Raw genomic sequence first — 15,302 nt, 5'->3', positions numbered from 1 at the left:
GCAGCTGGTGTCTTCTGAAAGGAAAACAAATCTACAGTTGTTAGTAGAAAAGACCGCAGCGCCCGCTTAACGTGCAAGGAACACAGTAGAAGCCATGTTTAATTTAATTAGCGTGTTTTCTCTTTTCAGACCCTTCCAGTGGAGTTACGATTGGGGACCAGTATATAAGTTTTTGTTTTGACATTTCTAACATGCGAGTATTGCTATAGAATAATACATTGTGAACATACTGCAACGCATTCCGAGATTACACATAATCTTATAGGAGCTGAAAATTGGGAAATATGCAGTTCTTAACAATTGAAAACTTCATGATCACAATCGTCATTATGGAAGTTTCGCTGCGAACACGCGTATTCAAATGCTCATAAAAGTACATGTTATGACTGAAATTCGGGTCTAGCGCATCTACTATTCAAGTTTTCTTAAAGAAAACCAATTCCTGGGGTCATTCAAGCCTCCTTACGTGCAGCAGTAGGAAATCAGTTCTCTCCAGTTGCTGGTGTGGTTTTGGGCCTGCGTCCACACTTCTATGTTGTTACGCGCAAACGGAGTTGCGCCAACGCCCGGCGTGTCAGATATTCTGGGAATGCAGAGACGCCATCTACATTGAGCAGTTATAGGGTCAGACACTGTAGTCATGACTATAAGTATGGCTAACCATGATTGGTACTAATAATGACTATGAATTATCAAGTCATAAACATTGCTATTAGTTATCAGTGATTTATTTCATTATTATCAATCTTAGGATGATTGACAGGTGGGAAGGACGTTTTCTACTCGAACAAAGCATGAGGAAAGATAGACTTTCGCCTTAATATCGTACACAGTTCAAGGAAACCAGAGCAAGCGGGATTCGATCCGGGCCGTTTTTAAATGGGGCAAGAAGCAAAGCGCTTGTCTATTGTGCAACGTCGAAGCAGAGTAAAGAGCTCAGGACGTTCAAATTGCCTCAGGCCTCCCGTATGACGTCTCCCTAACCTGAGTAGCTCAAACCCACTATAACAACCAAGGCATGCTCCTAGCACTTTGCAGTGCGCTTTTAGCTTCGATCGTTCCTTCTTACATTTCCATGCTTGACTGCATCTCTTGCTACTGTGTAGGCGAAGACATGTACTGTCCTCTTCACGCCACTCCATCTTTTTCTACGCCGTAAGTGCCTGTGGTTTTTGTATCGGCGCTGTGCTCGCGAAGGTTAAATCTGGCTTCGCTAAGTACGCCATCGCCTATGCAAGTCGCGCACTAATGAAGGCGGATTCCAGCTACTCAGTGAAAAAGCGTGTTTAGCTATAGTTGTAGTTGGTGCATTTAAGAATTTCGGTGGTATCTCTATGGTCGCCATTTTGAAGTGGTTTATGGACCACCATGCGCTTTCATCAATCTCTTTACGAGTTGGGATTTTTCTAGTCTCCCGCAGCTGAGGTCAAGTTCCTTTCCTCATTCGGCGCTTCCTTGCCGTCGCTTCACATCAGCGGCCTTTAGCGCAGCGCACAGAACCCTGAACTCTGGATTGCTTCCTGTTTCATTTCTACTCCGACCATATATATACGGCTGTTACTTCATAGCGTGCTCTCCGTGCCACCTGGCTTCCCTCTTCGCATTACATGGCAATCTATTTTATCGCCGCTACCACAGCGAAGATGGCCGTAAGCATTTGTTAGCTAAGCCCCACACCTATAGGATCGCAGACATGTGATTAAGTCTGCGCTGATCCACAATGTGGTCACATATGTGACTACATGCACATGAGATATACCTGGTTCCGTCTCCTTTACTATACTGGCGGACAATGTACAATTTCGTTCCCAAGGTCATCCATTCGCGCCTCTCCTATTCCTGGTTCCGGCTTCTTTACTATCCTCATCATCATCATCATCAGCCTGACTATGCCCACTGCAGGGCGAAGGCCTCTCCCATATTTTTCCACTTAACCCGGTTCTGTGCTAGCTGCATCCTCTTGGCCCCTGCGAACTTCTTAACATCATCCGCCCACCTAACTTTCTGCCGCCCTCTGCTACGCTTTCCTTCCCTTGGAATCCAGTTTGTTACCCTAAGCGACCATCGGTTATCCTCTCTTAGCACTACATGTCCTGCCCATGTCCATTTCTTCTTCTTAATTTCCGCTAGAATGTCGGTAACTTGAATTATTTCTCTGTCCCATTCTGCACGCTTCCAATCTCTTAATGATACCCCTACCATTTTGCGTTCCATAGCCCTCTGGGTTGTCCTCAACTTAAGTAGAACCCTTTTGGTTAGCCTCCACGTTTCAGCCCCATAGGTGAGTACAGGTAAGATGCAACTGTTGTATACTTTCCCTTGAGCGATACCGGTAAGCTGCTAGTCATAATCGGCGAGTGTTTCCAAATGCGCTCCATCCCAATCTCATTCTTCTTGTTATTTCCTTTTCATGGTCCGGATCTGCGGTTACTACCTGTCCTAAGTAGACATATTCGCCTACTACTTCCAGTACTTCGCTACCAAATGTAAACTGCTGTTCCTTCCCGAGGCTGTTTAACATTACCTTAGTCTTCTGCATATTGATTTTCAAGCCCACCTTTCTACTTTTCCTGTCTAGGTCATCAATCATTCTTTGCAGTTCATCTCCTGAGTTACTTAGCAAGGCAATGTCATTCGCAAATCGCAGATTACTGAGGTATTCTCCATCTACCTTTATCCCAAACTGCTCCCATTCCAAGTCTCTGAATACTTCCTCTAAGCAAGCTGTGAATAATACTGGGGAGATTGTGTCTCTTTGCCTAACTCCTTTCTTTATGGGAATTTTGTTACTTTCTTTATGGTGAACTATGGTTGCTGTGCAACCACTATATGCCACCTAGCGTCGCCAGGTGGCGCATGACTGAGTGAAGAACGACGAAGTGTCGCTTGCGGGTTTTGCGTCTGTGCTGCTCACCGCTGTTGTATCGGAGCTAACCCCTTTACTATTGTGGCGGCCTCCGCAAGAAATTCATTTACAGTCGACGGTGGGTTGCGCACAAGTCCTGCGAACAGTTGCTCTTTCAAACCATGCATTAAGTGCCTGACCTTTTTGTCCTCGGACATGGCGGGATCGGCTCGCCTGAAGAGGCGCGTCATGTCCTCGACGTATGCTTGGACACTCTCATTCGGCATCTGGATGCGGGAGTGAATGGCACGTTCTGCATGTTCGCGACGATCCGCGCTAGTGTAGGCCTCGAGCAGTTGACGACGGAATTCCTGCCACGATGTTAACATTTGCTCTCGGTTCTCGAACCAGATCCGGGCGCCATCCTCAAGGCTGAAGTAGACGTTCCTTAGTTTGGCAGTATCGTCCCACTGGTTCAAAGCAGCGACACGCTCAAACTGAAGGAACCAGTCCTCCACATCCTCAAAGAGGTCACCATGAAAAGGCTTCGGTACTCGAGGGGCCTGCAAGGTGTAGTTACAGGCCGGTGCGACGCCCGTTACCTGCTGAGCAGAAGCACTAGATGTCATGGCGGCGGGTGATGGCTGAAACTCCGGAGACAGTCCCTGGAGCCGTCGACTGCAGCGATGCACGGGGGTGTCCAATGGCACAGGGCTGGCGCGACGTCTTTCAGATGGAGACTCTTGCATAGGTGATCTTACCCAGCACCTCCACCAGAATGTCACGTACAAGGTGATTGAGGATATAAAGAATATCAAAGGGGTTAGCTCCGATACAACAGCGGTGAGCAGTACAGACGCAAAACCCGCAAGCGACACTTCGTCGTTCTTCACTCAGTCATGCGCCACCTGGCAACGCTAGGTGGCAATATCTTCCAGCACTTTCACGTACGGCGCGTCTGCCCCCTGGTTTCGCAATGACTGCATCACCGCCGAGGTTTCAACTGAGTCAAATGCTTTTCCGTAATCAATGCATAAGGGCTGGTTATGTTCTGAGCATTTTTCTATCACCTGGTTGATGGTATGGATATGATCGATAGTAGAGTACCGTTTCCGAAACCCTGCTTGATCCTTTGCTTGATTGCAGTCTAAGGTTGTCCTGATTCTATTAGCGATTACCTTAGTAAATACCTTATACGTAACAGACAGTAAGCTTATTGGTTCGTAATTTTTAAGGTCCTTAGAGTCCCCTTTCTTATGAATGGGGATAATGCTTGCATTCTTCCATGGTTCCGGTACCGTCGATGACACCAGGCACTGCGTATACAGGGTGGCCAGTTTTTCAAGCACGATATCCCCCCTGTCCTCCAACAAATCTGTAGTTATCTGTTCTTCTCCAACTGATTTCCCCCTTTTCATAGTTTCTAATGCTTTCTTGATTCGTCCTTCATCACTGGTGAAACGTCTGACTGTTTTTCCTTACCGCAAATCTTATTATGGTCCTGACTACTTTGGCTACTGTGGAGATCTGTATAGAACTCCTCGGCTACTATGACTATCTTGTCCATATTCGTGATGACGTTGCCCGCCTAGTGCCTTATCGCATACATCTGGTTTTTGCCTATGCCCAATCTCTTCTTTACCGCTTTAAGGCTTCTCCCGTTCTTTACAGCATACCCAATTTTCTCCATGTTATACTTCCTTATATCGTCCAGCTTGCGCTTATTGATTAGCTTTGATATCTCGGCCAATTCTATCTGGTCTGTTGGATTGGAAGCTTTCATACTCTGGCGTTTCTTTCCGTCTCCTTTCTGTCTCCTTTACTATACTGGCGGAAGAGCATCCATTCGCGCCTCTCCTGACAACGTTGCTAGTCCTCTACTCATAGTTCTGCGGGTGAGTTAAAAGTGCTACTTTATACCCACTAAGCCCCTTCGACTGCGTCGGCATTGATTTATACGGAACGCTTCCGTACACTGGCGCCGGCAACCGCTGGGTTAACGTCGCAGTTGGTGACTTGACGAGGTAGGCAGACCCTGTCCTCCAGCAGACCCGAGACTGTTCGCGTCCAGCACCTGAAGCGATACTACAACCCTGCCATTTTAACCTATGCCTTAAGTAGTCAATGTCGCTCTCTTTCCGGGGGGCGATCGCAAAAAGGAAAAGAAGATTCATGTAAAGGTGAAAAAGAACATTCTTATTCTCCCGCTGCGTGTGCACAGTGCTCGGCCTGACTGAGTATGGATCCCTTTTTCCGCTAATCTTGAAGTTCCAGGGCCTTTAAATAAACAAAGCGTATTTTATTTTCCTGCTACTTGTAATGGCCGACCAGAAGTGCAGCACAGCTAAATATAAGATAAATATCGTCAGCCGGTATATATAAAATGAAAGTGGCATGCTCAAGATTTCTAAAGTTTCATGCCCTTATTACAACAAATTCGCAAGACGTGTTGTGAAAATGAAGCGATAGACGCTGCATTTTATGATTACCTTCGGTGGTAGCAAGCATCACATGGAAGCCTGAAAAATGAAAACCACTTTCTTAAAGTTCCAGCGAAACTTCAACGTCGCTGCAACCAGATACTTCGCTTAGATATTTCAGTTTTTATAGTTATTCAGAATGTCCTGGAGTGATTACATCTAAAATCAATGCTTCCATATCGATCCGGATATTGCTACTGGGCTATGAACAAATGCCCCACCACATTGTGGCCACAATTTTCGCACCATATGAACGTGCGGCAAACCTGGTGAGTGCTTGTTACCTTATCAGTGTTGGAAGTAATATACATGGTTATACAAAGATATTATGAACGGACAGTATTTTTCTTCAATAAACATCCTTTTTTTATATACACCCTTCCTTCCATGCAGTCTTTATTTTTGAAGTAAATACAATTGCTAAAAAAGAACCTCTAATGAAGTTAAAATATTTTCGACTGGCTTCACTGTTATAAGTAATGCTGAAGAAGTTGCAATAAAGCACAGGGGAATAAAATTTTGAAAATTGCGATAACGCTATATGATCTGTTGGGAGAAAAAAACTTAAAGTACAAAATTCAACAGCCGAAAAATTCTTAAGCCATTGATTCCCTACCTGTATTGTACGTTTTAAAAAACCTTCAGATTTTGTTTTTGGTAGCATGTACCCTAAGATGCTTGAGAAACAGCGTTAATCGGAGCTGTCTTTACATGCAGGAACTCTTCTGTTAAAACATTTGTCACTCACATGCAGTGTAAAAATACTTACCGAACACGATGAAAATACCGACTAGAGCTGTGAGAGCCATTGTTTTGGACAGTCAGCTGGCTATGTACGCTACTGCTGAAGTGAGGCGCGCTTTATATGTAGTTTAATGTAGAGGAGAAAAATAAAACAGCAAAAGAAAAGAGTTTATCTTGCTCTATCGTCGCACTTGCGTAGAGGGATATATATACATGATTGTATTTTACCCTAGTCTGAATCAAATACTTTGAATTGATATATTTCAGGACACAGCGAAAATGCCAGCCAGATTTATTATGCATTCACAAACTAACTTAAATGCACGGATTTAAACTTTAAAGATTTAAAGGGAAACTGTAAGACTCTTTTGAGAATTTCCCGCAATTCGCGCATTAGAATATATAAAATTTGTAGATTAAACTCACGAAATGGTTTCGCGCTACTCTATCAAGTTCTGACGTAATTGACTATTTTCGACAATTCTCAGGTTTCTTCTCACAGAATTGCAGCTGTGTGGTGAAACTAGGTAATGACGTCAAAATGAGTGACAATTAGACTTTCAACATCTTTCGTCCAATTCTTTCTGCGAGTCAGCCGATGCAGCCAAACCACGCCTCGCGACCTTTACCTTCGTTGGCGTTGGTCTTGGTGAAGTTCCATTGTTGCTTGTTCTTGCTCCATGCAATAGGAGTGCGCCGTCAGAAACGGTATGCGTGGTTGAGCGGAGGTTCGTTGCGCCAGAGGCGCCCGGCGGAGACGATATGTAGTGATGACTTGAAGACCGGAGTTCACGAGAAGAATAACTGAATATTTATATACACAGCAAGTATTTACAGTGTGTACAACAGAGATACAAGTTGAAACTAGCTAAAAGGGAAATATTCCCACTTCAGCATAGCCGAAGATAGAGAGCATCTAAACCATAGCCCAGAACGCCGGACTGGGCCCTCGGGCTCTGTTTTACCCCCTGAGGTCCAGCCCTAATTTCCACAACGTCCAATCGCCACAAACATCAACCTAATTGGCTGGTTCCGGCACCCAGTTCCCCCTTCAATTTTAGGAGAACTAAACCCTCTCTCTCACACACACAAGAAAAAAGAAAAGCAAAACTCCTAGGGTCACGTCCTTCTTACATTCCGCGGTACATCAGGCCGTTCCCCTGGCCATTGCAACATTCGAGTCAATGAGTACCCTTGCTACAAAAAAAAAGAAAAAATAACTAAAAAAGAAGGGAGTGGTCAGTGGTTCTGGTAGAGCTCGGCTGTCCTCACGAGTGAACCGCTTTTGTTAGTGCTCGCCACCACATTCCACCGGCCGCTTGCGTGAACGAGCGCCTCACCTGCGACTGCGAGGTCGAGACAGCGCGCTCAACGAGGTGTACAAAAAAAAGGAAAAAGATAAGAGGGGTCAGCGGTCCTGCCACTGCTCGCCTGCCGTCACGAGTGCAGGGCTATTAGAGAGATTTAGCTCACCGTGATCCGCGATCCGCTACCGTGGACCGTCACTGCGCGTTCCATTGCGCATGCCCAGATCACTTTGATGCCGATAGATGGCGCCACATACTTGATGTCGGCACATTGACCTGGCGCATCGGAACCAATCAGCTTGAACGCCCCGCCCACGAGCGGTAGAGTGTCACGGTGGCGGATCGCGGATCACGGTATGCTAAATCTTGTTAGGCGCTCGCCACCGCATTCCATCGGGGGCCCTCCTTAATGCGGGTATCACCTGCGACTACGGGGTTGAGACAGGCGCGTGCAAGCTAGCGTTCACCACGTCACTGACTGTCACCCAGCCCATAACGCTCGTCATCCTGAATGGCTTTGCGTGCTTCGCCAGGTGCCTCGTGGCACCCTCCTGTCCGCGCACCACCTGCGTCCACTCATGCTACAGACTACCACGAGGAGCTGGGCTCATAGCCACATACTTTCCCCGGAATCCTGCGCTAATCCGTTGGTCTCTTACGGTCTTCTTCCTCAAAGCAAATGTTTCCGTGTTGAAAATTCATCATCTCTAGAGATGACGTCATGCTGTCGCCACTTGTCACCGTGTACTGCGGAGGAGCTAAGTGCCGAAATAGTTTTATTTAGTGATTGCGTCGTGAATTTAAATGCTAGCTCAAAACGGCTTGGAATGATTTGACCTTAGCCTTCACATATTCTACTCTTTTTTTTAGCTGAATTCAAATTTTTTTTCAGTTTCCCTTTAGAGCAATTCCGGTGATTTTGCGATGCTGACAGATATCAAAGAAATTTGCTTCAGGCGTTCTTCTCAACATCAAGATTACGTTTTCCGAAAGGCACAGTTGAAGACGCTTCAGTTTTCCCGCAAAGTAATTTTAAAGGTAGGGCTCCGGGACCCACGACTCGCGCTGCCAGACAGAAAATTTTTACGACCAACATTATGCTCGTGGATGTCACAGTCGTGCAGGGGTTTTCTAGTAGACGACAGCGACAATGCAATGGCCCTACTGGGCGCTGCTTGTATGGTGTGGCAACGACCTAAACCTCCGACTTTCTTGAGGGTGCTGGCAGCGCGATACCTAGACTTTTTAGTCCCATTTGTTTTTTCTCTGCCTAAACGATGGAGTTCTCAACAAGAATAATTTTGTCACCAAGAGACTTTAATACTTACCTTCGGAGCAGAAACTCTACGGGATGAAATTTTAAGCCTGGCACGACGAACCAGAATACGGCCGCCTTGGAGTCACTTGGATGCTCGTTATAGAATTGAGGACTGGACCCTACTGACCTCCCGTATCAAACAATTGAATGCATTGTGTTCGAACTTACCATGATTGCCAGCGTCGAATAGTTCCTTCTGTCAATCCAGCCGGTCTTTTAAAGCCCATTCAACCACAGTCCAGGCCACTCCAAACAAATCAGAACAGGGTTTGCTGGCAGCGTTCCCTACGTCTACCACTGGCAACAGATGTATTCTGCTATAGCTACTGACTGCCTAGCGCGCTAGCGGGAACAGCAGATCTCCCGAGCCTTTAAAATTGTCAAAACCTTGCTATTGTAAATGTTTCTTCCATGCGGCGCACCAAAGGGTTTGATCGCAGACAAATGTGATCAAGGTGGTATTTTCAGTGGAGGTCATCCAACATATTCATCTTTTTCTTAGTCGTACAACTGCCACACGAAAACTGATACCATCCGCAAGCAAGTGGCCTGACGGAAAATCTCTACAAGGCACTTGCAGACGTCGTGTCGCTGCATAAGGGCGTGGGTAGATGTAGTCGTACCTTGCCTCACATTTTCATGCAACACATCTGCTCAGGAAGCGAACAAAATCACCCTGCTCGGCCTCATTTCCCCACAAGAGGAGTCGACCTCGATCGACGCCGTGCTAACACATGTAGACGAAAGCAGAAAGGACAACGTTGCCCCTTTTCTATAACGTGCTTCAGGTGGTTGCCAACTCAGAAGGGCGTGAATACAACATCTGCAATGCTGGGATGCATACCTCGACCATGTGTGGCGACAAAGTGAAAAATATCTTTAGGACGAGCTTGTCTTTATTTGCTATCTCATTCGACTACACGAACTCAGCGAGAAACTACTGAGCTTTTCCGGTTGCTACCATGAAGCGTTGGCGCCTTTCATTTGGAAGTTGTTCCTCACAATGAACATGATCTCCGACGTCGCAAGTGTTTCGAGGTGTCTCACGTGCTCTGAATGAAACATTTTTTGTGCTCGAACGCAATAACAGCTATTCTGCCCTATGATTTAATTTTAAAGACGAGTGGATGCTTCTCAAACTGCTAGATGGGGGAGGGCGAGATATTAAGAAAGTTGCAGGTGCTGAAGACGACAGCAAAGGGGAATGATAAAGAAATGTGACGGATTAAACCAGGACTCGAACATTGCTGCTGTACCCTGCTGTTGCCCACTCTGTACTCTGCCACGGACGAAGTCTAGCAAAAGGAACGAAGGTGTCTCCTTTCTGAACGGAAACTGCTTTTGATGCACGTTTGACGCACTGAACTCATATAAACAAATAATGCTACGCTACCGACTGGACAGATATGAAAACATAGTGTGCTTTCATGTGTAATAGCATAAACTGCCGAAGTGTCTCGAGAATAGAAATGTATTGTTTAAATTTGCTCATTGTGTAGTCCTCATTCTGTGACGTCCATATAGTTCTTGGAATAAAACATCTGATATTCATGCGGTATAGCCGGTGTAATAAATTGCACCCCAAAAAGAGTGTATTAAGTTTATTTGTTAATCGATGCCTAAAAAGAATGTATATCATGGTCGAATGCTTGGTTAAAGCAGTGGACGACGTGTAGTGTTCGTCTGTGGTCGAGCGCTGGGCACTCATGGTTAGGTTCCTTGGCTGTCTCTTGCATATTCCTATCTTGCATGGATATCCAGCCCACTTTTAAAAAAAAATATTCTTTTCTTTTATCCGATTGATTGAGGTGTTGAGTCCGTTAACAGTGGAGACTGAACTCCGCAGCGGAATATATAAGCGAAGATTTCACGATGCCAAGCGGATCGAATGCCGCACCATCACCTAGCGACCCCATGGTCATATCACTCGGCAACCACACGACTTCGGTACCTTCAGCGGAACGGACGGTGACGAAATTCAGTATTGCCTCGCAATGTACACGCGTCAGCACGCAAAATGTTGTAAGGTTGGACTACGTTATCTTCTTTCTTAAGGCTGCGGCGTGAATGTGATTCGAGGCCCGTAGGGATGAGCTAACATTTTGATAGACCGGCAAGCAGAAGCTCTAGGGCCAGTTTGGCAAGCCGATAAGTCGACAACTTCGTACCAACAGTAGCCCTGTGGCTGAAAGTCTACCGCTCGATGTCCGACAGTGACGAAATAGGCCACGTACTTAAAAGCATCACCCAAAACGTGTGAAACCTTCTCATTTAGAAGAATGTTTGGCGGTAAAGGGAATATCTCCGCATACTTCCGCATAAAGTTGCATAATTATGTTCTCCACAGAAGTGTTCTGTTTTTCATACACTGAGCAGAGGTTCCACATATAATTAGTTCATCCGTCTTTGCATCTTCATTTATGAGCAAGTTACAAGTGTGAGCAAACATATTTTTATGGTAATATTGACCTTAAGTCGATATTACCATAAATGCAATGATTCTACTATTAAAAAGTGCTTGGGACTGGGCTACTTGGAACATCTTCTCATAGGAATAAAACTTCAGTTGATAGATTGCATTTAACCTCAGCGTTTTCCTAATTCCTTTGTGCGTGTCCATCTAAGCAGCGCAGCCTATATGAGAAGATTACTATATTGCATGAGTGGTTTTTCGCCTATACACTGAACAGAGGCTCGACAAACAAGTAGTTCATTTATCTTTGCAACTTCGGTAAAGGATTTATTGAACAAGTTACACGTGCCTGCAAACATATTTTTATAATAATATTAGCCTTAAATCGAAATAAAACAGAGCTTACTGTATTACATGAGTGTCTTTTTTTTTTCATATACTGAACAGAAGCTTGACAAACAAGTAGTTAATCCATTTTCACAAGCATCGGTTTTTACTTTTATTTAGCAAGTTACATGTGTCAAGCAACGTATTTTTTATATTATTGACTTTCACACGAATTTATAAGTTGAACAGAAAGGCAAAACATTGCTAAAATATTTTGTAGCTCCAAATCTTGGTTATAGTGGTGCCGTCAATGCGATAATAATCATCATCATCAGCCTGACTATACCCACTGCAGGGCGAAGGCCTCCCCCATATTTCTCCACTTAACCCGGTTCCGTGCTAGCTGCATCTACTTGACCCCTGCGAACTTCTTAACCTCAATGAGATACACGCGCCTAAAATTAGTTTTTGGCACTCCTTCATCATGTGTGCCTACTCGCTATGCCATGGCGTTTTACTGTGGGATTTGGAGTATTTTGTCACTGCTGCAAAAAAAAAACACAATTTCCATGCCTATTTTTTCCATGGAAGCGTTTTTATACAGACGTGCAGACATTGAACAAAGAAGTGGTAAATCAATCCTGCGTCGTCTGTTATAAATTTACTGAATGAGGTACGCGTGTCAGCAAACAATATATATAGTAATGTTGACCTTCAGTCGAAATGAAACATAGTACAGAAACAGTACTACCATATTTTATAGCTCAAACTGTTCGTTATGTAGTGTCATCGCTGAGAATAGACATTTAAAATTTGTGTTTTGTCACTTTGTCGCCATATGCGCAGCATTCCTTAGCTGTCAGAAACCTGTTTGAGCAATTATCATATTGTCATTGGGCCCACAAAATAGTGAGGGATATCGTGTGGAAACCATTTAGTATCCAGTAGCAAAAAACCTGTGCTAAAAGTGTATTTCAAGTATACTGTATTAGCTCATATTAATTTTGCATTCTGTTAGTTTTTGCATGAGTCGTCAGTCATCTTACAGTGCTGTGGTCACGCAATTGAGGGAGCCATACTTGATGAATAATAATCATGATGATGATGATGATGATGAGTTGCTTGTGAATGTATTCAATGGAATCAGCTGCTTTAAGCATTGCAATGGTTATTTATTTATTTTTATACCTCAAATTGCCCTTTGAGGTATTTACATGAGAAGTTGGCTGTTACAGTTCTTTCGATGAGTATTTCAATGTTTTGGCATGCAAGTATTGCTAGAATACATTGTGAACATATTGTAACGCATGCGGAAAATACACATTACCGTATAGGAGCTCAAAATTCTGATTTTACAGTTTTCAACGATAAAAATCACAGCCTGCATTATAGATGCTCACACAAGTATGTTATTCTGTCACGACTGAATTTTGCATCCAGCATATCTAGTTCAAGTTTACTTCGAATAAGGGCAAAAAATTCCGGAGGACATTAAAGCCACCCCACGTGCAGCAATGCGAAAGCATTTCTCTCTTGTTTCTGAGCAGGTTGTTGGCCGGTGTCGACACTTCTAATGATTTGTGAGAGCACGCGTTTCCGCCAACGCCTGAAGTGTCCAGAAATGGTATGGGTATACAGTGGCGCCACTGCATTGAGCTCTTATGGCGTCGGACACTGTAACCACGACTATAAGTATGACTAACCATGACTATGACAGGTCAGATAATAATCATTGTGATTAGTTACCAGTGATTGATTTCATTATTAGCGATCTCTGGATGATTGACTAGTCTGAAGGACATTTCCTGTTCAGGCTTTCTGCTCACACGAAGCATGATGCAGGATAAGCGTCTGCCTTAAATCCTTACACTCTTCGCAGGAACTGATACGGGTCGTTTTTAAATGGTGGCAAAAAGCAAAGTGCCCGTGTTTTGTGCGATGTCCGAGCAGGGTAAAAAGCCTCAGGTCGTGAAAATTTCCGAAGGCCTTCCCTACAGCGTAACCCTAGTCTGAGTAGCTTTGGAACGTTAAACCCAACGAAGCAATCAAGGCATGCTTTTAGGACTTTAGTTTAGTACTTGTAATTGTTTAATAGAAAACTTCAAAGAATAGGCTTTGCGGGATGGAGCAACTACGTGTGTGCATCTTCATTTGCGAAGTTTCGGCACAAGTTCAGGTGTCCTTGCACCATCGGTATGCATTCACCCGTAAAACAATGTGGAGAGCATTCAAAAACGCTAAAAGTAATGCCTTTTCGAAGATGTTTAGGCTGGCCAGTCACCACTTTCACAAAGACACTTCATTATTTTTTTTTTTTCATAGCACAGAAATGCTAAAAGAACGATAAGAACACTACTTATTTAACTTCAAATCCATGCCAACGGTACATTCACCGAGCGTCAAAGCGCCGGCAGCCGATTTGAATTCAAGGGGGTTTTTGTCATTACTTCGAACCGCACTGCTTGATGCACAGCGCCTTCCTAAATGCATGGTGAAGTCTGGATCAAGCTGACTACCATTCACTGTTTTAAAGAACAGTACGACCGGCTGCTTCGATCATTTGCGCTAAAGAACTCGTGGTAGAAGACATCGACCTTCCTCCCTACACTTCCGTGCTCTACTGCCTCTCTTGCGACTCTGTAAGCGATGACACTGTCCTCTTCACGCTGCTTCATACTTTTCTCCGCCGAAAGTGCCTTCCACTGCCCTACGCAGTATTCACTACTTCTGCGGTCCTTTTAATATAGGTCTCTACACGCGCTTACGTGCACTGTTGCTTTGCGTCATTGTGAATGCCTCGGCAGTATCAAACCCATCGAATCTCTTGTCACCCGTGGGGAGTCTACCGACGCGCTTCAGTTCGCCATGACTACCTCAGCCCTCCCTCTCCAGTGCCCGGTCCCTCCTATACCGACTTCATCCACTTCATTGACGCCAATCTTCCTTGGCAGCAGCCAATGCAGCTTCTTAATCTACTTCATCAGTTCTGCTTCTATCAAAGTTCGCATGGCCAAACTTTTATTGTCACCCATTGCATCGACATCACAAACCGCGCACCCCAGCAGCAGAGCGTGTATTGTGTTTTGTCGTCATAGAAGGTCCAATCACCCCAAAACCGCCTTTGTCACCCTCACCGGCTTGTATGAGTTTACAGCTATGCCTTGCACCTTTTCCAAAGTGCCTGCAGCCATTGAGATATTAAAGAGCAGCGTTTTAAGCGGTCTAAAGTGCAAGATGTGCCTCTGTTACCTCGACGACATCTCCATCTTTCCTCTCATTTGACACTCACCTCTACCACCTGAAACACATCTTGACCTACCTCTGTGACACTGGCTAGCATCTCAGCATACAAAATGTGGTTTTGACTCTCGTCAACAGGTCATTTTAGAACACGTTGTCTCCAAAGAAGGTACCTCTCCGAATCTGGCCAAACTGAATGATATCGCTGCCTTCCCAATGTCATGCGCAGCATGCTGGATCTTTCGTTGGTTTATTCGAAATTTTGATTTCTTTGCTGACCGTCTAACACAAATTCTGTCAAGTAGCTCCGATTTTTTACTGTGGTCACCCGCATGCGACAACGCCTTCAATACCTTTCACCGCATCGTGATGGCAACGCCCGCCCTCTCTTCGATCCGACAGCTCAATCGACCCAAGCGGAAGTCAGTGATGGTGGCAAATTTGTTTTCGCTGAGTACTTCATAGCCAAAACTGAAAAGAGTGTTAGGTATCATTTGGTCTCTTGTCCAATTCCATCCATACCTCTATGGTTGCCCTTTTGGAGTAATGATGGATAAACAATGAGCTTTGCTGAATTTCCTGCCTGCCAGATTCCTCCGATCGCTTTATAAGGAGCCGTCTGCCAGAA

Source organism: Amblyomma maculatum, chromosome 5, assembly GCF_055883805.1.
Source record: "Amblyomma maculatum isolate TAMU_Amacu chromosome 5, ASM5588380v1, whole genome shotgun sequence".
NCBI lineage: Eukaryota > Metazoa > Arthropoda > Arachnida > Ixodida > Ixodidae > Amblyomma > Amblyomma maculatum.
Note: the sequence above shows the minus strand (reverse complement) of the source record.